The sequence below is a fragment of the Lissotriton helveticus genome, chromosome 7, assembly GCF_964261635.1.
Source record: "Lissotriton helveticus chromosome 7, aLisHel1.1, whole genome shotgun sequence".
Taxonomy (NCBI): domain Eukaryota; kingdom Metazoa; phylum Chordata; class Amphibia; order Caudata; family Salamandridae; genus Lissotriton; species Lissotriton helveticus.
In genome coordinates, this window is record NC_136068.1 from 782,756,133 (window position 1) to 782,780,629 (window position 24,497).

Here is a 24,497-nt window from a genome sequence, read left to right on the forward strand (position 1 = left end):
CGCTCCTGTGAGTGGATTTACTCACCAAAAATCCCTGTGTGACTAAGGACCCAATTCATAAAGCCATTTTCGCTCGTATCACACCTTTACATCCATAAAGAGCAGAATTTACAACTACTAAGCACTCACTAAATGTCACCTTATGCTTGCAAATTCCTCTACCCTTACCTATTATCACTTCACATAAAAATCTGATGCTGGAGTGAATCACAAGCAACAGTGGAGAATGTGCGTTCAATTCTATACTGAGGAAACATCAATACTAAACACAGAAAACTAGTAAATGTGAAATAAGTGTGAAGGAGCAAATAGTTCTGAGAATCCCCCCCTTCCGCCACCACATGTCGTTAGTGAGGCAGAATGTTTAGGTATGAAATTGCCGTGCATTCCCCTGCAAAACAGTACCATGCAGGCCACCACTTGAGAAACACAGGGGGAGTTGCTGCAAGAGAAGTTGGAAATGTAGGTTTATGTTCACTTGCAATGGCAAGGGATGCTTAAGAACAACGAAAAATAAATATATATGAAAATCTACAGCTTAAGTAGTACACTAAACTATCACCAGCGGGGTTAGTGCTGGAAAGACTTTGTCCGCCTCTTGCATGTGCATGGCACCGACGGCGTCCGCTTTCATTCAAGCCTGTATAGCTGTTCGGGGAGTGGTCTAATCAAAGGTGCTTTATCTCGAATACGAAGAATGCGTCTGCGGCCCCCTGTGATGCTACATACATTCACCGAAGCCCGCGGACATAAAGACTATTGAAAAGTTAAATGCGACACAGATGCGTCTTTCTTCAAGATTAAAATGGTAATTTTACATTTTCTTCCCGATAAATGTTAAAAGTTAGACTTGCTAAAATGAGTGCCCCCTCATATAAGAAAAGGAAATGCTTTCTGAAGAAAGATATTCCGCTGAGGCTTTTGGAAATGTCACATGAAATATCAATTCACAATGTATTCTTATCATGTGTCAGCAATTGATAACAAAGAAAAGAGTGAATGAGAAATTGCTTTTTACCGGTTCTGGATATTGCTGTTTATGTTTTTGCAGGGAGAAGGAAAGAAGATAAGGCAGTGGGGAAAGATGGCTGCCCTTCAGCCTACTCGCTGCTGCAGGGACTTAAACAAAAGCTGAGTAGTGAGCTGAGGTATAAAGGACCTTGCTCCCAAGGCTTGCAACAAATGGCAGCAGCCACGTCATTGTGTGTTGGAATGCAGCACCAGGTGTCAGCAATTTCAGACTGTCATTTTATCACAATAATGCATTCAGCTGGCCCTGCTCTCCACACAGAGGAATAGGCTGAACAAAGCAGATGGAGGGAAACGGACACAGAGGAATAGTCTGAACAAATCAAACGGAGGGAAGCGGTCTGCAAAGAATTCACAACAGATGCTTCTGAAAACAAGCCCGGGAGTTGTGTATGCGAGCGCGCGCGCAAAAAGGAAATAAAAAAAAAAGCATGCGAGTTGTGCGCACGAGCGCGCGGTAGCAAAAGTCAAAGTGAACGCCATGTAATGGTGCAACGAGCGATGCGCTTAATGAGCCTTGACGGAGAGCCAGATGGCGCCTGTGCATAACCGCAAGCTTTAGGTCACAAGCAAAAGCGTGTGGTCGAATTTTTAAAGCCCACTTACTAAATGTCTCGCCAGACTAATGCATGCGCTGGCTCAGGCGAGACCTGAAAAAAGGAACATGTTGTGCCATAGGCAAGAATATATTTGAAGAGAAAGAAAAGACCTTTCTATAAGTAAGTACGGAAAACGCAAAAGGGAAATCCAGAACCACTGCTCAATGAAGAAACATACAGAAAGGAGATAAGAGATGTAGAGCTTCTTGTAAGTTGGAACCTCTGAAGAAAATGTTGAGTTATGAAAGAGTGATTGTTCGCATGTAGACTCCCTTCGTAAAATAAAGGGTTCAGATTCCAAATCAATTCTGAAAATAGGTAACAGGATAAATTAGTGCTATGACACATTTGTATGTTTGATTATATTTTAATCTCTACGGTCTGTGCTTACTTCCCAAAAGTCACTATAACGTCTTGGGTTGCCTTAGGTAAAAAAGTTTGTAGTTGACACTTGATGGACAATGGTAGGCCCCTAATGGATAGGATGGAAATTGAGAGCCGTTATAAAATTAACGACACAGTCGTTATTAACACAGTGGTGGACAGCACCTGCACAAGTGAACTGTTTGGGGGCTAGCACTTATGTTTCATGCGTCGTTGGCGAACATTTCAATAGAAGACTGTGTTTATAATAACTCCCGGCTAACGCGAAGAGCTGTGATAGGCCCATAAAATATCCAATGTTCTTTATTAGTATCTATATTTAGCTTCACCATTAACTTACTCAACATAGTTGTGTGATAGAATAACAGTGGACATTGCAGTATCACGAGATGGTACAAAGTCCTCTGGTTCAATGTCCTTCTTTGTGTATTTCAAATTCAAACAAGTACTACACACAAAAGAACCACTCGGACATAGAACAACCCTAAAGTTACGAAAATACGTGCCGATCATTATCTTTGTGCAGGTGCTCACCGTTACTCAATGTGACAGAGACCACCACTGTCCACCATTAAAAGTATCATTTTGAGCAACATTACTACCAGAGACCTGAAATATTATTCAACACAACGCATTTTAGCGTCCAAACACATACTACATACTACAAAAATATTCAAGGACATAGTACGTTCCTATTGTTGCATTAATAAGTGCCGATCGTTAACATTACACAAGTACTAGCTGTTACTTAATGTGTCAGAGACCACTGCTGGCTACCATTATCAATCTATCAATCAATCAGGAGTTTATATAGTGCACTACTCACCCGCGAGGGTCTCAAGGCGCGGGGGGCAGCTCCGGATCAGTTGAGGAGCCAGGTCTTGAGGTCCTTCCTGGACGTGTGCAGGGTCGGGGAGCGTCTGATGTTCACCAGGAGCTCGTTCCAGGTTTTGGCTGCGATGTAGGAGAAAGCTCTCCTGGCAGTTCTGTTTCTGCGGATGCGGGGGACCTCTGCCAGAGCGAGGTCGGCAGAGCGGAGGTTCCTCATGGGTATGTGGAAGGAAACTCTCTCGTTGAGGTTTGTGGGTCCGATGTTGTTGAGGGATTTGTACGCTTGGTTAAGGAGTTTGAAGGTGACCTTCTTTTCGACGGGGAGCCAGTTGAAGCCTCGTAGGTGTTGGGTCATGTGCTCGTGGTGCAGTGTCCCGAGAACGAGTCTGGCTGCGGAGTTCTAGATGGTTTGGAGTTTGTGTAGAACAGTTTTGTTGATTCCGGCGTAGAGGGCTTTGCCGTAGTCCAGTCTGCTGGTTATTGAGGTCCTTCTGAATGTATGCAGGGTCGGGGAGCGGCTGATGTTCACCAGGAGCTCGTTCTAGGTTTTGGCTGCGATGTAGGAGAAAGCTCTCCCACCGGTTCTGTTTCTGCAGATGCGGGTGACCTCTGCCAGAGCGAGGTCGGCAGAGCGGAGGTTCCTCATGGGTATGTGGAAGGAAACTCTCTCGTTGAGGTTTGTGGGTCCGATGTTGTTGAGGGATTTGTAGGCTTGGGTGAGGAGTTTGAAGGTGACCCTCTTCTCAACGGGGAGCCAGTGGAAGCCTCGTAGGTGTTGGGTCATGTGCTTGTGATGCGGTGTCCCGAGGACGAGTCTGGCTGCAGAGTTCTAGATGGTTTGGAATTTGTGTAGAAGAGTTTTGTTGATGCCGGTGTAGAGGGCTTTGCTGTAGTCCAGTCTGCTGGTTATGAGTGCGTGGGTGACGGTCCTTCTGCAGTCTGGGGTGTCCATTTGGAGGTCTTGCAGATGATGCGAAGGCAGTTGAAACTAGTGGAGGCGGCGGCGTTGATTTGGCGGTTGATGGAGAGGGAGGAGTCAAGGATGATGCCAAGGTTCTGGGCGTGGTCTGTAGGGGTGGGTGGGCTCTCGAGGGTGGCGGGCCACCAGGTGTTGTCCCAGGCGGAGGTGCAGGGTCCGAGGATGAGGACTTCGGTCTTCTCTGAGTTGAGCTTCAGGCAGCTGTCTCTCATCCAGACTGCCACGTTCTTCATTCCTTCCTGGAAGCAGTATCTGGTGTCTTTGGGGTTCTTCTCTATTGAGTGAGAGGATGCGCTGGGTGTCGTCAGCATAGGATACAATGCTGAGCCCGTGCTGTCTGATGATGGCGGCGAGGGGGGCCATGTAGATGTTAAAGAGCGTGGGGCTGAGTGTTGTTCCCTGGGGTACTCAGCAGTTGATTTCTGTGGGTTTGGTAGAGGAAGGGGGGGAGTCGATTCCTCTGGGTTATGTCGGTGAGGAAGGATTGGATCCAGTCGAGTGCAGCTCCTTGTATTCCCGCCATGTGAAGTCTGGCTGTGAGCGTGCTATGTGAGAAGGTGCCGAAGGCTTCGGAGAGGTCTAGAAGGATGAGGGCTGCAGTGTGTCCCTGATCCAGTAGCATGCGGATGTTGTCAGCGGCGGCAAGGAGGGTGGTCTTGGTGCTGTGGTTGCTGCAGAATCCAGACTGGGAGGCGTCCAGGAATGCGTTCTCTTCGATGAAGGTGGTCAGCTGGGCGTTTACGAGTCTCTCTGTGATTTTGGCCGCACAGGGGAGGAGAGAGATCAGCCGGTAGTTTTTCATGTCCGTTGGGTCGGCCGTTGGCTTCTTGAGGAGGGGTTTCACCTCTGCCCGTTTCCAGTCGTCTGGGCAGATGCCTGATCTGAGGGAGGCATTGATGGTGCGTCCTAGTTCGGGTGCAATGACGGTGGCGGCTCTGTGGAATATGTGCGGTAGGTAGGGTTCCTGAGTGAGTTTTTTTCATAGTCGTGGTAATGAGTTTGATGGTAGCTGGATCCCAGACCATGCTGGTTGGATCATCTGCGGCAGTGGGTTGGGGGGTGGTGTTCTTCATTGGTTCACTGAAGTTGTCGTAGAGGGCCTTGATCTTCAGATGGAAGTCGGAGCTGGGTTTGTCGCAGAGTTCCTGAGAAGGTGTGACGTCCGTGTCTTCACAGGTGGGTTTTGCGTACCGCTGTATGGCGTTGAACAGTTCCTTGGCATTGGTCACGTTGGTCTGGACCTTGTCTCTTATGAAGGTCCGTTTGGTGTCTCTTATGTGCTGGTGGTATTCCTTTAAGATGCTCTTGTGGTTGTTCCATGCTTCCGTGGTTTTCAGTTTTCGCCAGGTTTTCTCTTGGCGTCTTCAGGAGCGTCTGGCTTCATGAAGTTCTGTGGTGAACCAGGCGGCTTTTAGAGGGCTTTGTTTGGGGGGGCGCAGGGGTGCGAGCTTGTCGGCGCAGCAGGGGACCCAGCAGTGAAACTCCCTGGCTACGGCGTTGGTGTTGGTCGTGGTGATGGGGAGGTTTTGACAGAGGGTGGTGTGAGGTCCTCCTCTGTGACCTTGCTTCAGTTCCGTTGTGGAGGGTGCAGGGCAGGTTTTGGTGCGGTGGTGGTGTTGAAGGTGAAGTGGACGCAGTGGTGGTCAGTCCAGGGGGCTGGGTTGGGTGGCTGAAGCAGATGTTTGTTCCACCCCGAAAATGGGGGTGAGGGTGTGCCCTGCTCTGTGGGTGGGCATGTTGACAAGCTGCTTCAGTCCTAAGTTGGCGAGGTTGTCAAGGGGAGTGGTGGAGTCGGCTGTTGCAGTTGTCGAGGTGGAAGTTCAGGTCCCCGAGCAGAATGCAGTCTGTAGAGGTGATGGCGTGGAGTGCGGCGAGCTCGGTGATGGTAGTTGTGGGGTGGGTGCAAGATCATGGCAGTCTGTAAATGAGGGTGGCGCGTAGCGTGGTCTTGGGGCTTGTCTGGATCTGGAAATTGAGGTGTTCTATGATGGAGTGGGGGTCGCTCGTGCTGGATGTAAAGAGTCGGAGAGGGGTCTTGTGTGCGATGGCGAGTCCTCCTCCTGGGTGGTGCGGACGGTCTTTTCTCTGAATTTTGTATCCGTCGGGGATGGCAGTGGCGATGTTGGGCCAGAGGAGGGTTTGGTCCAGGTTACCGGGAAGAAGGCGACATCGGGTGAGAGGGTGTTGATAAGGTCTCAGATCTCTACGGCGTGTCAGTGCAGGGAGCGCATGTTGAGAAGGATGCAAGTCGGGGTTTTGGTGGTGCGTGCATCAGGCGTGCTTTCGGCGGTCGTGGGAACTTTGTAAATGTTGAAGGATCTGAGGCAGGGTCTGCACAAAACCTGCCCGTGGGTGGTGTTTGGTGATGATCTTGCGCAGTAGGCTTGTCTTCCAGGGTTGAGTGCGTGGAGGATGGTTGAGTCATAGCGGTGGGGCCTCAGAGAACCAGGGTTCTTGGCGCTGGTCACGGTTGGGTCACGGATGGGTGCAGACGGGCTTGCCTTAGGCGCACCTTTGCCGCGCCAACGGCACGCCCACTGCGCCACCGCACAACGGTCACCATAATGAAGTGGAGGAGGAGACGTGCAGCTGGGAGGCGGGAGTGGGCTGTAATGGGAGGACTCAGAGGTCAGTGGCTGTGGGAAAACGTAGGGAAGACGAAGGGGAGCAACAGCACATAGCAATGGGCTGTAAGGGAAAACAAATTATAGATATCATTTTCAGCCACATTAATACCAGAGACCTAAGGTGTTAGACAACACTCACCACGTTTGAAGAACCAGAAGTCTGTAACCGTGGACCCAAGTGCGTCCGTATCGCCGGTAGTGGGATCGGCGTTTTGAAAATTGTTTATGAATATGTATGGTTTCGAGAACCGGAACTACATGAAATGGAAACAGGACTATTCACCTTGGAATAGTGAGTCTGGAGATAGAATCTCACCCTTCCATGTCGGCCATGATGGAAACGTAGATTTCATTATTAAAATCCAGTCCGGTTGGAAACACTTTAGGATGCATTTGGATATGACCGCATTGGCAAAAACAGAGAACGTTTTCCCCTTTTCCTTTCTCCAGTGAAGTGAAGCACCAAGAAAGTTATGTGTAGAACACCTATGTCACCCGGTCAAAATTCACCGACCTGAGAAGTGTCTCCAAGCTCCCAGTCTTCCTACTTATATCGCGTATGACATACACGTAGGTCAACAAACTAAGAAAGTCAACATAAAACGTATTGTGCCACGAGCGGGTAATGCAAGTAAAAAGATTTTTTTCACAAAGGCCAACAGCGGCCATTATGAAATGGAGCAATATCCCTAATGTATACCAAATAGGAGGAGTAGCTTGTAACATCCTATAATTGAGAGGGGTCACTAATAAGGGGCCAAACACGTATGACCACTAATTTTACTATCAAACCTAGCCTCAGAAATACACTCAAGACTATTGTGTATTGGTGCGGTAGAAATCACAGTGCTTAGATAGTGAACAGAGAGTGAAATGAAAGAAGCCTTAGAAGACCCGATAAGAATCACAGTGCATTGTACAGAAGGAGGAGGAATAGGCAACAAGTAGTAGAAATACTGTGAACAAACAATTCCACAAAAATATTATATAGACAGTACTTCCACCTGTGATACGGACGCCCTAGGGTCCACAGTTACAGATAGCTTGTTCTTCAATCGCGGTGAGTGTTTACTAATACCTTAGGTCTATGGTATTAATGTGGCTCAAAATGATATCTATTATGGTAGTCAGCAGTGGACTCTGTCACATTAAGTAACAGCTAGTACTTGTGTAATGTTAACGATCAGCACTTATTATTGCAACAATAGGGTCGTTCTATGTCCTTGAATATCTTTATGTGTAGTATGTGTTTGGACGCTAAAACGCATTGAGTGTTGATTAATACTTCAGGTCTCTGGTAGTAATGTTGCTCAAAATGATACTTTTAATGGTGGTCAGTAGTGGTCTCTGTCACATTGAATAACGGCGAGCACCTGTACAAAGATAATGATTGGCACGTATTTTCGTAACTATAGGATCGTTCTATGTCCCTGAGCGGTTCTTTTGAGTGTAGTACTTGTTTGAGTTTGAAATACACAAAGAAGGGACGTTGAACCAGAGGACTTTGTACCATCTTGTGATACTGCAATGTCGACTGTTATTATATCACATAACTATGTTGAGTAAGTTAATGGTGAAGCTAAATATAGATACTAATAGAGTGTACTTTGGATATTTTAGGGGCCTATCACAGCTCTTCGCGTTAGCCGGGAGTTATTTTAAACGCAGTCTTCTATTGAAATGTTCTGCCAGCTACGCCCATGAAACGTAAGTGCTTGCCCCCATACAGTTCATCTGTGAAGGTGCTGTCCACCACCCTGTTAATAACGACTGTATCGTTAATTTTATAACAAATCTCAATTTCCATTCCGCTCATTATTGGCCTACTATAGTCCATCAAGTGTCAACTACAAACTTTATACCTAAGGCAACCCAAGACGTTACGGTGACTTTTTGGAAGTAAGCACAGACCGTAGAGATTGAAATATAATCAGACATACAAATGTGTAATAGCACTAATTTATCCCGGAATCTGAACCCCTTATTATAACGAGGGAGTCTGCTTGCGAAAAACCACCTTTGCATAACTCAACATTTTCTTCAGAGGTTATAACTTACAAGAAGCTCTAAATCTCTGTCCTCCTTTCTGCATGCTCCTACATTTAGCGGCACTTCTTCTTTTCTTTTCCCTTTATTTGAAACATCACGAAGTTTGTTGGTTCCATATCTCCCCTTTGCGTTTTCCATACTTACTTATAGAAAGGTCCTTTCTTTCTCCTCAAATATAATCTTGTCTATGGCACCACATGTTCCTTTTTTCTTTGACATGGGTGAAACACTTTCCATCTATGCGCATGGATATATTGGACCTTCTTCTTTTCTGAACATTTTTTCATTTACTCTTCGGTTTCGAAAATACAAGACTTGTCATGTAATGTAAGGTAAAATTTAATGGTATGTATATGTCCATATTATTGTTTTCACAGCCTTGAGGAAGTCACGGATGTGACGAAACACGTGTTGGCTGTTCTCGCATTTTCCTACAAGGACTGGATCACGATTTCACAACATAAGACGTCTTATTTTGTAACCATCTGTCAGAATTATCAGTGTTTTCAGTCGTGTAAAGTATTGTTAAAAAGACCTTTAGCTAAATTTGAACTCTGTATGGAATACATTTATGAACAGTTTTTGATAAGTGATAACTCTACTGTTTTCCTGTGCGAAAGTAGTTTCTATGCTACAGTAGTACTAACTAAACAATGTCTGGAATTCTAAACTTTAGGAGCGCCGGGGTACATCTTTGTTGTATATCAATTTCACAGGTCACCACAGTGGTCACCTGTGTTTACTTGCACCCAAGGTAATGGGGTGTTTTCTACCCTGAGTGGCACCACTATATTCTTGTATGTTTCCTTCGTCTACTTGCTCTTTGTACTTAATAGCCCACTTGAACATGTCTAATCATTGATGTGCGACCTGTGTACCCATCACTAACGTCCTCTGATCTGTACACACACACACACAGATTGCACTGCACTTGTGGTGAGGAGGTGAGTCGACTGGCTTCCTCTGCTCTTCCTGGTGACAGAGACCTGCAGTTGCCTGCGCTGCCATGCAGCTTTAAGCCAGCCTGCCGGCACGGCCCTTGCGCCTTTCCTGATGTTGCTTGCTGTGGCCGCTGCCCTAGTGGGGAACTGGGCAGCGGGGGCCTGACAGGGGGGTTGGCACTGGGCTGCCCACTTAAAAGCTGACTGGTGCAAATGGCCCATAGTCCCACAAAGGAGTTGTGGACCTTCCTGGGCCCACCTTTGTAGCTGGAAGGGAACAAGCAGGGCCAACAAGAGCAAAGCAAGGGAAATCCGGAGTACAATGATGACAAATGGAATGAGTAGGAGGGACAGAGGACTCTGATATGTCTAAAGTCAAATGTTAATGATTGAAAAGAAGAGATGCACTCCCTAGTGATCCTTAGATTAAACATATTTTTTTCTTTTGTAGTTTTTTTGATGGTGTGCAATACCTGCTTTGCGCTTCGTCTCTGGGCGCTGTAACAATATAGAAGAACAACAAGGAACCTCCAATCCGATTCCCTCAGGCTGCACTGCCACACTCTAAAGTTTGAATCAAATGAATCAATTACGTAATATTTACTCTCTTTTTCTTCATAGTTAAACTGTCCGGTTTACACTTTTACTCTTATGTCATGCTCAATTCATTTTAATCAATATTTCACGATGTGCATTTGTTCACAAAAGCTCAGGAGTCTGAGTTAGGTTCCACGTGCCATGATTTTATTTTGGCAGCCCAATGCATTTCGAGAAATTAAATTCCCTTCATCAGGGGCATCTACTAACACAAAATAAATGTTTTTAGCTAACATGTTTCACTATGTGAAATATTCAATAACATTTCAGCAAACAAAATTAATCAGTTGTCCAACAGAGACATATTTACAAGTCTTTCAAAAAATAGTTTAACCTACGTTCGGAAACATTTAAATTACCTCCATTATCTTACCCCTTGCCTTCAATACTACATTTCCCTATGTTTTAAGCCCTCTTAATAAAACATATTACCATGATGTTCTCTCCTTAACAAGCTTCTAAACATAGACTACTCTGCGCTTACCATGGCTTGCTAATCCCCGTGTTTATATAAAATGAAAGCCTCCTCCCTTTCTTTCCGACATGTAACCACGCTCTGGTACAAGTGAAGTTTTCTAATGCTCGCAGCGTCCTCTCTTATATTCCAGCCCATATTCAGTGATGGCTAATTATTCATTTCACATGTGTTTAAAAAAAGCTCTGTCGGGATCGGACTCGGGCGGGTTACTACCTTCTGTCATCGGAGATAGTCAGGATCCGAAGGTTACTCACAGATCAGCTGACGACTTGTGACTGTGCCTACGAGAACTGCCACCTCTCTGGTGCCGAATTGTATGTGTACTTTGCTAGATAGGCGGATAGCTGGCAGGTAAGAATTGGTATGTGTGGGATTGTGGGTAACTCATAATCAGGACCTGCACCGAGGTCTACCCAAACAATGTTGCCACTTCATCAGGGCCCCAGGTGGCCCCTGACTATGATTTTGGTGCCACGCCACCCCCATGTTTTCAAGTGGATTCTAGTATGGATTTTTTTTCTCTTTTGTGCTTCACTTTTTTTGCATTATATTGATGTATAGCTGGGAGACTTTTCTATGGCCAGGCCTTCTTACGGCTACTGTCCCAGGGGGAATCTGTTTATTGTTATCATGGTTTATCGAGATACTCTACTAATGTTCCACGTTGTAATTGCTGCATCCCTGTGCTCCATGGGCATATGTAATGCGTACCTGACTGCCACAGACAGGGGATGGCGGGTTTATGGGGTCCCCAGACTACACACAATGTACAACATGCCGAAAGAGTCATCAGAAACCTGTGTCCCTCATTACCATATAATCACCTGGAATGTACGAGGAAAGGCCACGCCGTCTAAACGGTATCACGTCTATGCCTCTCTTCAACAGAACCAGATATATATAGCTATGCTCCAAGAGACTCACTTCAGTACCACTGAATTACACAGACTTCATGCTAAATGGAGGGGGAAGGAATATGGCACTTCGGAATCCTCGTTTGCTTGAGGAGTTTTAATTCGGGTTGCACCGGGGTTACCCTACACGGTGGACACTCAGGCCAACTGGATGGTGAACGCCTCACACTAACTGCAATCTATACCCCAATTCTCAACAGGGTGAATTTTTAGACACCCTCACACCGTTGCTCCTCTGACACCCATTCACACCCAGACTCTGGGGCGAAGACTTTAAATGTGTCCCAGATGTGATTCTTGACCCCTCTAGCCCCCCACTCAGAGTGGCCACCATGAGACTGACCTCACAACACCTTGGTTAATGCATGTCGCAAAGGCACCTCTTGGATGCATGGTGACACCTACACCCTCTAGACTGGGAGTATTCTTACTAATCGCAGGTCCACAACGTCCAAACCAGAATGTACCTATTTCTATGTGAGGCCCAACTAGAAGCACGATTATCCGGGGTGGAATACCTTGCACGCACCCGATCTGACCACTGTCTCCTATGGTTGACCCTACAGTGGGAAAGACAACGTCCAATCATACCCGCATGATGGCTACAGTTGGAGGCTCTGTCTGACCCCCTATTTTGCACAGATTTCTCCCACTGTATTGATCAATATTTCACCCTCAATGCAGGCAGTGCCATGTCTCGAGTGGTTGAGTGGGATGCCCACAAAGTGGTGGTGCGGGCCACTGCCTCACGGCTTCCTGGGGGATACGTAAGAGGCTGTTTAACGACCTGGTGAATATAGAGCGCGACCTCCGTTCCCTGAAGAACCAGATGGAGGATCGGGCAGCCACAACTGTGCAGCTTCACCAATTACCGAAGGCGAAACAAGGTGGAGGAGACACTAAGCAAGCCTGATTATAGATTAGAGATGACGTGTAACTTAATAACATGTGGAGGGAGATCACTCGAGAAGACTACTTGCCTGACTTGTACAGGAGGACCAGCAACGCACCCCCACAAGTGTGATACCCACGACCATGCAGGTGGACATAAATGGGGCTTTCTGGGACTATCGGGTAATATACGCAGCCCTTGGCTCACCATTCCCATCCCGGGCCTATGATTTCTTTGGCCCACTTCAGGTAGTACGAGTGAACGCCCCACAGAGGGCTGAATGAGCCGCTACAACTGGAAGAGATCCGCATGGCATGGCTCAGATTGACCCCCGGCTCAAACGGTTTGCCGAATAAATACTATGCCACCTTTATTACTCAGACTTCGCAGAGCCACCAGACTGCTTTGAAGGGCACGTTTGGTGTCCTCCTTGAATTCTCTAGTTGGAACTAGTCCAGGGAGCTGTTGGCTCCGACTCTGGTGCGAAACGGAACAAAGGACATGGGCGTATCTTCCCCTCTGTCCAGCCCTCCTCTGGGAGGGATCCTTGAATTGTCCCAACCCCTTCCCTAGGGTACTTAAGGGCTTACCCGTGGGTTGCTTTTCAGATTAGTTGTGGGACAAGATTCAAACCCGAAATCACTTTAACTTCTACCGTCTGGGCACTTTGGACTTCGCCTAGAAACCAAGACTGCACCAAGGAAGACTCCTGCTGCTCCTGGTCTTGTCTTCCTGCCAGTCTTCTGCATCGTCTGTGCCTGTGCTTCATCCAGGTTCTTCTCCAGGCCTGTGGGCATCACAGACACCCAAAGGAATCTCCCTTGGAGTGAAGGAGTCACTACCCTGCATCTATTGGCACCTCAACCAAGCTGAGCGGTCTGCTGCTCTTGATGTCCTAAGGACCCCAAAAGGCTCAGCAACACAGGTGGTGGTTCTGCAACTCCCTCAGCAAGTTGGAGGCCAGTATCCCACGTCGGAGCCACTGGAACAAATCCCTTGTGCACCGCATTGACTTGGTATTGCCAAGACTTGTCATCCCTGCCCTCCACGGATTTTCGGGCTACAAGAAGCTCTAGCCTCCAGCATATTTTCCTGCCAAGATCTCCGTCCTCACTGCATCCTCTGCACCATGGGCCTGCATCTTTGAGGAGCTGCTCGAGGTCCTCTTGCAACTCCTGTGTGTTCAGCTTGTGGGTCTTCTTGAGGGTCTTTTTTGTCTTCAGTGAGCTCCCCTGCTTGCTGGGGGCCTGCTATGACTCTCCAACACTTGGTGAATCACTCAGACCTTGCTGGTCCCAACGCTGCATCTTTTTCTTTATCACGTCTGTTGCGGCTGCTAAGGCTTGTTGGTGCTCCCGCCGGCACGGACCCCCTGGTTCTTGACGTCCGACATGGGAGAGCTCATGAACAGCTCCTGGTCTTCTAAAGCATCTGCTGTTCCTCACAGCTCCAGTGACAAGGTCACCGTCATCACTCCTGCATCTTCCGCTATTGGTGGCTATTGGTCTTCCGAGTGGCATAGACTCTGTCCGCTCTGCTTGCAGGTACCTTCTTCACCAGCTGCATCTTTTCTGAAGTCCTCCATTGTGGTCTGAGGAGGTTTCCTACATCACTTCACACCTATGCTCCCAGCTTCCCTTGTGTAGGTATCCTTGTTCCTGGGGTATCCATGGGTGGGGTGACACTCCAACCTTCTGTCTTCCATGAGGTTTCTTCAGGGTCCACTGGGAAGGATACCTTTTCTTAAAAACTGCAATTGCAACTTTCAAAATTGACTTGCATTAAGAACGCGGCTGTGTTCCCACTTTGCACACAGCCTCTGTGGGGTTTCTGGGTAATGACCTTGGGTGGTTCCTTGTGTCCCCAGCTCTTCTGAGTCTACTGGTCCAAGTCTCAACTTCGGCCATGATTCGCATTCCACTTCTATAGTATATGGTTTTGGTCCCCCCCTGGAGACAACTGTGTATTTGTGCTTACTTACCTGTTCTACATTTGAAGTATTGTATGTATTGTGTTTATATCTCTAGGTAGGAGATATACAAATGTGTGAGTGAGTGTGTATAGTAAATATAACTTTTTATAACTACACTGTGTGGTTCTCTTTCGTTTAACCCACACTAAATGATTAGTTCTAGTAAAATAAGCTGCTAAAAACTCCTTCTGGACTAAGCCTGAATGCTTCTCTCCACTGCTATCACTTAGAGAGCTTTCTATGGTTGTCTAAGACCACTAAAATCCCCTCAAGGGTCCCCTGGACTAGTGCAAGATTCTTCACTTAAATAGTTGTTTACCATATACTAAGCCAGCCTCCTAAAAAGTTTGACAAACATTTACACTGGTTCATAGATTAGGCTTTTGTATTATTTAAATGCAGCATAGCCATGGCGTGGCAGTCTCCTGCACCCCCAGATACACAGTGGTGGTTGCGTGATTTCTTGACATGTACTAGGGCAGAAATACACGTGATTAGGTTGCTTAGAATGAGGGGTGACTACCGGACAGGAAGCGAGCACTGGGAACCTTCCTCCTTACAGTGGAAGCCAAAACTGATGAATGACCCCCTAGAAAGACAATTGGATCGCCCACTGAACAAGACTGGCTCGACGGGCGCCACACTGCTCACTCTGTCATAGCTAGCACAATATCCACTGCTTCACACCCACGTGATACTTTCATGAACCGGTCTACATGACTGCCCCAACAGATATCCCCCCAGTTGCCACCATGTCGGGACATAAACTTCATACACCTACAAGACACTTACTTCTCCCGCCGCCTCTTGCTATGCATGAACAGGATATTGCTCTTCCGCACCCACACCGTCAGGCTCCTTTCCTAAGAAAAGTCACTTCTCATGACAACAGGCACACCCCAGGCATGGTGGGGTAACAACGGGAATGCCTATACATCATGGATAGCTGATCAGGAACTATTGAGACCTCACAATGTTTAATTGTTAATGGTTTGTTCCTCATTATTTTTTATGACCTGCTTCCCCCACAAAGATGAAACCCAAGCAGGGGCCATTGGTATTGTCACTAAAGCCTGGTACTGATAGATGTGTTGTATTATCTTGATGATTTCCTATTTCTGATGATGTAGCACTGGAATTATGTGTCAGGAGTACCACTGATGATCATTACAACAAAAAGCTATCAATAAAAACATTTGGAAAAAAATAGGTAGTAAAAAGCACACAAACATATACAGCATAGATTGACTATATGCAGCAGTGTACATGTCCGAAATAGAAATAGTTTAGTACTGGACACAAGTCTGATTCAATATGTTAAAAGTTATATGATGAACATGTTAACTACCAGTAAACTTTTAAGTGCAAACAGTACTTCATTTAAACAAGGTAGAGACTGACAGCAACCAGTGTGATTTGCAAACCTATGTTACAAATAGGTTGCCAAAATATTTGAACACAACTAGAGCTTATCCTTGCAATACATTATTCAACTTAGATTTCTGTGCACATAATTTCATACAAGAGTACTCATGTAGTGCTATTGACAATTTCTATGAGCAGTTATCTGTAATTTGGAGATATATAAGGTGAAGATATTTATTTCTAGAAGTTTGTGAAAATTATGAGACATATAATTGTTGAAAACTGTATAATCTATGAATGGCTCACTAACGGTTTGATTATAAGTGTTGCCCAAATAGAGTCTACCATTCTGTTCAGTTCAGGAACATGTATAAAGGTATTTTGGTTTACAAACTACAGAGAGTTGTGCTTAGGATCTGATTGTACATGCCTTCTCAGTGACTAATGTGAAGCAGTTGACTGAAAATTCTATGTCACATGAGGTATGTAACAGGGGCATCTTATTAATGTAAATAACCATCAAACGCTCTTTTGAAATTATTTATGGTTTAATACATTGCTGATTGCATTAATGCCTAAAGAGAAATTACAGGGGCAATTCACAAACGTAATTTACAATTATGAGTAATATACACATGTAAGTTTACTTTTACATAAATTGCTGATTGCATCAATATCTAGAGACATTACATTTCTGTTGGAAATGCTCCTTTTTGCAGGTTTACTCCAAACTTTTTGCCTTCCTCCTCTTTTTTATGAACTTCTACGTGTTGGCTTTAGGACTCTGGGCACTTTAACTTTGCTATTCAGTGCTAAAGTGCAAGTGCTCTCTCCTCTAAACATTGTGTGATTGGTTTATACCGATTGGGTATAGCTGATTTACTTTTGAGACCCTTGTAAAGAGGCATACCGTATTCCCTGGTCCTATTATTGTAATGCTACTAGTGGGTCTGCAGCACTAATTGTGCCACCAACAGAAATAGCCTTTCAACCTTGTATCAGGCCTGCCACTACAGGGCCTGTGTGTGCAGTTTACTGCCACTTGGCGATAGCATTTAAAACGTTTTGCCTAGTTTTAAGCTCTCCCTTATTATACGTAGGTCACCCCCTATGGTTGGTTCTGTGTAATTAAAAAAGGTAGGACATGCACCTTTATGTTTTGCGTATCTATGACATAATATCGACAGACAGAATATCGACATAAAAAATGATCGACACAAAAATATCGACATCAAAAATATCGGAGTTATATCTTCATAAAGGTAAGTAAAAAAATATCGAGAGAAAAAATATCGTAGTACAGAAATATCGAAGTTAAAAATATCGTTTTTTTAAATGTATTAATGATAATGTAAAAATAATTTAAAAATACATATAAATTACCAAATATTAAATAAAAACATTAAAACATAATAAAAAATAATAACTAATACATATACATTTAAAATAAATTAAAAACTCTACATATAAATTAATATATATACTTACTCCACATATTGCAACAGTAGGAAAAGCGTTGGATAGCGTAGGGGTAAAAATTACTATTCCCACTCCAAAGGGTGCAACAGTAGGGAAAGCGTTGTATAGCGTACGGGTAAAAATTACTATTCCCACTCTAGAGGGTGCAACAGTAGGGAAAGGGTTGGATAGCGTAGGGGAAAAAATTACTATTCCCACTCCAGAGGGTGCAACAGTAGGGAAAGCGTTGGATAGCGTAGGGGTAAAAATTACTATTCCCACTCCAGAGGGTGCAACAGTAGGGAAAGCGTTGGATAGCGTAGGGGTAAAAATTACTATTCCCACTCCAGAGATTGCAACAGTAGGGAAAGCGTTGGATAGCGTAGGGGTAAAAATTACTATTCCCACTCCAAAGGGTGCAACAGTAGGGAAAGCGTTGGATAGCGTAGGGGTAAAAATTACTATTCCCACTCCAAAGGGTGCAACAGTAGGGAAAGCGTTGGATAGCGTAGGGGTAAAAATTACTATTCCCACTCCAGAGGGTGCAACAGTAGGGAAAAGGGTTGGATAGCGTAGGGGAAAAATTACTATTCCCACTCCAGAGGGTGCAACAGTAGGAAAAGCGTTGGATAGCGTAGGGGTAAAAATTACTATTCCCACTCCAGAGGGTGCAACAGTAGGGAAAGCGTTGGATAGCGTAGGGGTAAAAATTACTATTCCCACTCCAAAGGGTGCAACAGTAGGGATAGCGTTGGATAGCGTACGGGTAAAAATGACTATTCCCACTCCAGCGGGTGACCCAGTAGGGAAAGCGTTGGATAGCGTAGGGGTAAAAATTACTATTCCCACTCCAGAGAGTGCAACAGTAGGGAAAGCGTTGTATAGGTTAGGGGTAAAAATTACTATTCCCACTCCAGAAGCTGCAAAAGTAGGGAAAGCGTTGGATAGCGTAGGGGTAAAAATTACTATTCCCACTCCAGAGGGTGCAACAGTAGAGAAAGCGTTGGATAGCATAGGGGTAAAAATTACTATTCCCACTCCAGAGAGTGCAACAGTAGGGAAATCGTTGGATAGCGTAGGGGTAAAAATTACTATTCCCATTCCAAAGGGTGCAACAGTAGGGAAAGCGTTGGATAGCGTAGGGGTACAAATTACTATTCCCACTCCAGAGGGTGCAACAGTAGAGAAACCGTTGGATAGCGTAGGGGTAAAAATTACTATTCCCACTCCAGAGGGTGCAACAGTAGGGAAAGCGTTGGATAGCGTAGGGGAAAAAATTACTATTCCCACTCCAGAGGGTGCAACAGTAGGGAAAGCGTTGGATAGCGTAGGGGTAAAAATTACTATTCCCACTCCAGACGGTGCAACAGTAGAGAAAGCGTTGGATAGCGTAGGGATAAAAATAACTATTCCCACTCCAGACGGTGCAACAGTAGAGAAAGCGTTGGATAGCGTAGGGATAAAAATAACTATTCCCACTCCAGAGGGTGCAACAGTAGGGAAAGCGTTGGATAGCGTAGGGGTAAAAATTACTATTCCCACTCCAGAGGGTGCAACAGTAGGGAAAGCGTTGGATAGCGTAGGGGTAAAAATTATTATTCCCACTCCAGAGGGTGCAACAGTAGGGAAAGCGTTGGATAGCGTAAGGGTAAAAATGACTATTCCCATTGCAGAGGGTGCAACAGTAGGGAAAGCGTTGGATAGCATGGGGGTAAAAATTACTTCCCACACTACTCCCCCTTTAACACACAACACACTACACGTACAAAAAACACAATTAATACAAATATCAATTAATAACAATTAATCTTATTAAATTGATGTAATTATAAATGAGCTAATTAACACATATTAATTACCAATTAATTAACAATAAATAACAATAAATAAATACAATCTCTTTAATAAATTAAATTTAATCATGTCAAACCCTATTCCCCTATAAACACACAACCCACTACACATAAATAAATCACATCATTTAATCACTTAATAATAATTAATTACCAATTAATTATTAATTAACAATAACAAAAAATAAAAAATACTAGCACATAAACTCTAATTAATTTAATTAACTAATTATTAATAAATAATTACCAATTAATTATTAATTAACAATAACAAAAAATAGTAAATACTACTACATTAACTACTTAATTCAATTAACTAATTAATAATAATTAATGATCAATTAATTATTAATTAATAATTATTTATTAATTAAACATATTTAAAAAAAATATTAATTAATTAATTATAATTCAATTACTTCCCACCCTATTCCCCTATAAACCCACAACCCGGTCTGATACTAAAACGCAAAATGTAAACAAAATTACTAATTTCCAAACATACATTAAAAAACATATTTAACAAATATATAAACAACATAATAAAATACATAACACTAAACAAAATTTCGATATTACTAACATACCTTAAAAAAGATATTCTGTCTATCGATATTTTGCAAATCGATATTCTATACCATTGAAATTAAAACATCAATATTATTGTATATCGATATTTTAATTTCGATATTTTGTCTATCTACCATGTTTTGCATGTCTTTGTAATGACAAACAACATTTTTTAAATGAAAGCAAGATGATATTACCATACCTAACTATACCCTCTCTTATGTTTGCTTATAGTGATTTTCTGTGTTTTGTTGTATCATATTTATCCAACACCCCAAGTGCACATGGCCTTTGACTATGCACCGCAGAGGAGTTTTCTCCCCCTCACGGGCGGCAACTCCACAGCAGCCTTTCCCATTCCAGACTGCCTTGAATGGCAGTTTGCTGCCCCTGCCGCCTCCTTTCTGCCCTTTGTGGTCAGCTTCTTTCCCCTGGCCCTACGCCTATGCCCTCTGTTCTCAGTGTGAGTGACCCTGTCCCCCTTTTATCCCTCTGTAACACATTGTGCTACCCATGCCCATGCTGGCCTTCTGTCCGTGATCAACTTTCTGTCAATGCCCCTTCCCTACTCTCTCTTCTCCATGTCAATGCCTCTCCCTCATGCCTTTTTCGTGCATTGTACTGCCCGACCCATGCTGGCCTCTCTTCCATGTTCATCATGCTGCCTTTGATCCCTCTCGCTTGCCCTCTGTACCTGCCCGACCTGCGCTTTGTGGTCAGATAGCTACCCCTGCCCATGCCATACTGCTCTCATGGTCAGATCTTTAGCCGTCTTTCCCTACCCTCCATTCTCCTTGTGCATTCCCCTGCTCCCTCTCTCCTGCCCTCTGTAGTCCATTGTGCTGCCCCTGTCCATGCCAGCCTGCCCTCTGTGGTCAGCTTTGGGCCCTCTCCCTGCCCTCTGTTCTCCACATGTGTGTCCTTGCCTCTTCTCGCCAGCCCTCTGTGCTCTGTTGTTCTGCCACCGCCCCATATGACTGCCCTACCTGATAACCTTGCTGCTCCTGCCCCTTACCTCTGACCTCGATTATCCATGTATGTGCCTCTGCCTATTCCTTCTTTCACTCTGCTATCCATTGTGCTGCCACTGCCTCTGCCTTAAGTCCTGTTTGGTCGGTTTGCTCACCTGCCTCCATCCCCTCTGCCCTCTGTTGTCTGTGTGCATGCCCCTGCTCCCTCATTCCTATCCTCTGTTGTGCTGTCCATATCTCTGCTGTCTGTCATGCTTGTTTATCTTTATGCCCATGTCCCCCTCTGCCTGCCCTCTGTTGTTAATGTGCATGCCCCTACCCCTCCCTCCTGCCCTCTGCAGTCTGTGTGCTGCCACTGTCCCTGATGTCTGTCCTGCCTTTTGTTCTTGCTGCCTGTGCCACCTTGCCATCCGTTGTTAATATGCATGCCCCTGTATCTCTCCCCTGCGCTCCTCAGTATGTTGTGCTGCTACTGCCCCAGCTACCTGCCCCACCTAGGCACCTTGCTGCCCCTGCTCACCGTTTTCAATGTGCGTACCCATGCCTTTTGCCCTGTGTGGTCTGTTGTGCTGCCACTGCTCCTGTCTCTGCCAGTCCCTTGTGCTGCCACTACACTGACACTACTGCCTGCTCCACCTGGTCAGCTTGCGACCTCTGCCCCCTCCCCCTGCGCTCAATTTCTGTGTGCGTGCAAATACCTCCTCCTTTGTGCCCTTACCTTGTACTGCCTCTGACGCCTGCCCTGACTTTTCAGCTTGCTTCTCCTGCCTGCCTCATCATTGTCCTCTGTTGTTTTTGTGTGTGCCCCTGCCACTATCATGCCCCATACAGTCTGTTGTACTGCAGCTTGCCCTGCCAGATCAGCTTGCTGTCTGTGCCCCCTCCCATCCAGTGTCCATCTGTGTACCCCTGCCACACCCTCCTACCCTCTGTGGTCTGTTGTGCTGTCACTGCCCCAGATGCCCATCCTGCATGGTCAGTTTGCAGCATGCCTCTTCGCCTCTTCGCCCCTGAGTTCTGTTTTCAGTGTATGTGACCATGCTCATTCTGTTTTCAGTGTATGTGCCATGCCCATTCTCTCCTGCTCGCTTCTGTCTATTGTGCTAGCACTGCCTCTGCTGCATACCCTGCCTGGCCAGCTTGCTGACTGTACCCGCCCGCCCCTCTCCGTCCCTCTGTTGTCTGTGTGTGTGTTTCTGCGTGTGCCTCTAACCCTCTCTCTCCAGCCCTCTACAGACTTTTGTGCGGCCACTCTCCATGTTGCCTGCCCTGCCAGCTCAGCTTGCTGCTCCTGCTTTCCCCTCGCCGTTCGTTTTCCAATTGCGTGCTCCTACCTTTGTCATACGGCTTGTACCTCTCTGTTAAAACTTTGTGTTTGTTGGACAACACGAATGTCAGGATTGTGCCATACTGAATCTGTGCACACCTTCAGGATATGTTGGCCTAAGGTCCTGCTAGCGCACAGAACACCATTTGCACCCCTACCCTTACGGTGTAACAAATGTGTGTGCAATCTTAGAACATGACAACCCTAATCCCCCAAGGAAATCATGGTAAGAGATCTAGAACTCTTTTGTTTGGACTCTCATGCTTACCCAAAGAAATACACACGAAATATTCAGCAAGGTGTTTATTGAAGCATTGTGATTCTTGTATAAAATGCATGCTCTGTGATAATCAGTAGAATGAAACAGATTTGAGTAATTAGCATTATGAGAATATTGAAAAAGATGAGCAATTCTACCATTATGCTAAGACAGTGAATGTTTGCGAGCATATAAATACAGTGTATAGTGTACTCCTACCCAGCACTACCTATCCTATTTTTGCCTGGGTGGGTAATCTACCAAATCCCAGCTGGGTGCTCTAAGTCCCCATTACCTGCAGGTAAGTGCCGTCAAGCTGTCCATCTTGTTGTAGAGCTGGACATCCCTTATGTTGGTCAACAGGAATCAGCTGAGCTGGAATTCCGTCATGCAGTGACCTCCCAGTGTCAGCTGAGTGCTGCTCTCCCTTACACAAGTAAGTGGTTCTGTATATATAACAAACAGCTCCCATCCGGCCAGGTCTAAACCCCTGTCAGGCTGCAATTGATTATTCTAGTTTGATTGCTTTGTTGCCTACCTGACAATAAGAACGACATTTGCACAGTGAACTTTAACTCTTGTACTGAATGTTCAGGGTGTTGCCTACAAAGTGGAACTGTAATCAAGGCTGATTCGTAGAATGTTATCCTGCATTGTCACACATGCAAATGTATGTCAAAAGTTATTATGTTTAAAATAGAAGGCAACTTAAGAAACATGACCATGTATATGGTGGTTTTCCTTACCAGACCTATCCTGCCCATGTGACACCTTCTCTCTCCTACCTACCACAGTCCATTGTTCTGCCTATATGTTTGCCTTTTGTCCTGCTAGCTCAGAGTACACCATTTGCAACCCTAACCTTACAGTGTAACAAATGTGTGTGCAAACTTAGAACATGACAACCCTGATTCCCCAAGGAAATCGTGGTAACAGATCTAGAACCCTTTTGCTTGGACTCTCATGCATTCCCAAAGGAATACAGAAGAACTACTCAGCAAGGCGTTTCAGTGTTTATTGTAGTATTGTGATTCTTGTATAAAATGCGTGTGCTGCGATAATCAGTATAATGAAACAGAGTAGAGTAATTAGCATTACGAGAATAGTGAAAAATGGCAATTCCACCATTGTGCTACATTACTGTAGAATATCTAAACCTCCTAGCCTTTTCTCTAATAAATGCTAAAAGAAAGTTAACAAAAAATGCCAGAGTCACAAAAAGGTGTGAAAGTATGGGCTGGTTTCTACGACTCTGCGTGAAGGTACTTTTACATTTATTTAATTTTCATATAACAGGTACAATAGTACACATGGAAGGCTGTGTCATTTGCAGGTTTACAGCTGAACTATTGCTCATTTCATATTTTTTTAACTACTTTTTATTAAGTTTTAAAACAGATACTGTGTGAACATTAGTATAAATTGCTGCATAGCGATACAGTGAATATCTATGAACTGGTGCTCATATAATGAGGCTTTTTGAGGACTGCCCGTTCCCCCTGCACCTGAATTATATGCAGCATACAATTCCACACAGTGGGAAAGGCAACCCTGGGAAAATTATTTCTCCCTTTGGAAAAAAAGCCTTTCCCCAACACCCAAACCTAATCTGGGAGTCATTCTTCATCTTCCCATTCGGGAAGGTGAGTTACTTAGCTGGAATAAATCTCTGACTACTTATATGTTGGGGGGGGATCAGATTTCAATTTTTCAATGCCCCAAAAACATGCATGTTTGTGGACATTTATAAACTTAGAAGGCTAACCACGCCTTGTTCTGCCCACCTCCCACATCTTACGTTAGGCTTTGGGAGTTATTCTGAGTACGGCGGTCATAGGACCACCAGACCTACGTACTCGCTGTGGCGGTCTGACCACCGCCTCCTCTGCAGGGCCGCCCTTCATATTTCGAGTGTGGGGGTCAGAATCCTGCCGCGATGGTGCACTGCAGAGCATATTCCGAGTTGCATTATCACCGCCCTTTTCATGGCAGTGAGCCTGCCATGAAAAGGTTGGTGGAGATGTAACTAATCTGGGCCTGGGGCTATGCGTGGGGGGGCACGGAATTTCACCCCTGTTCCGGCATTGTGTGGCATGGACGACATGGTGCGTGCCACACCAAGCAGGAATGTGCTGCAGGTGCTGTCATGGCCGCTGACTGCTCTTAAGGCTCTCCTTATGAGCCTAAGACAGCTGCTCTGTGAGACTACAGCAGCACCGACCCCCCCCCCCCCCCCCCTCCGCCCCATATTCAACTCGAATCTGGCAGGCTGGCGCACCATAGGCATGTCGGTCCTCCTGCTAGAGCGGTGGTGGCATTGCTGAAGGAGGACCGCCAAACTCGTAATAAGGCCCTTTATACTGCATATATCTCCTCAATCGCAGAAGTGTAATCTGCAGTAT

At 45.3% G+C, this 24,497-nt stretch overlaps 1 protein-coding gene across 7 annotated transcripts in view; it reads left to right on the plus strand.

Annotated features, from left to right (window-relative positions):
* LOC144769184 (uncharacterized) overlaps positions 1–24,497 on the plus strand; it is a 4,448,662-nt gene that overhangs the window by 1,872,692 nt on the left and 2,551,473 nt on the right. The window lies entirely within an intron of this gene.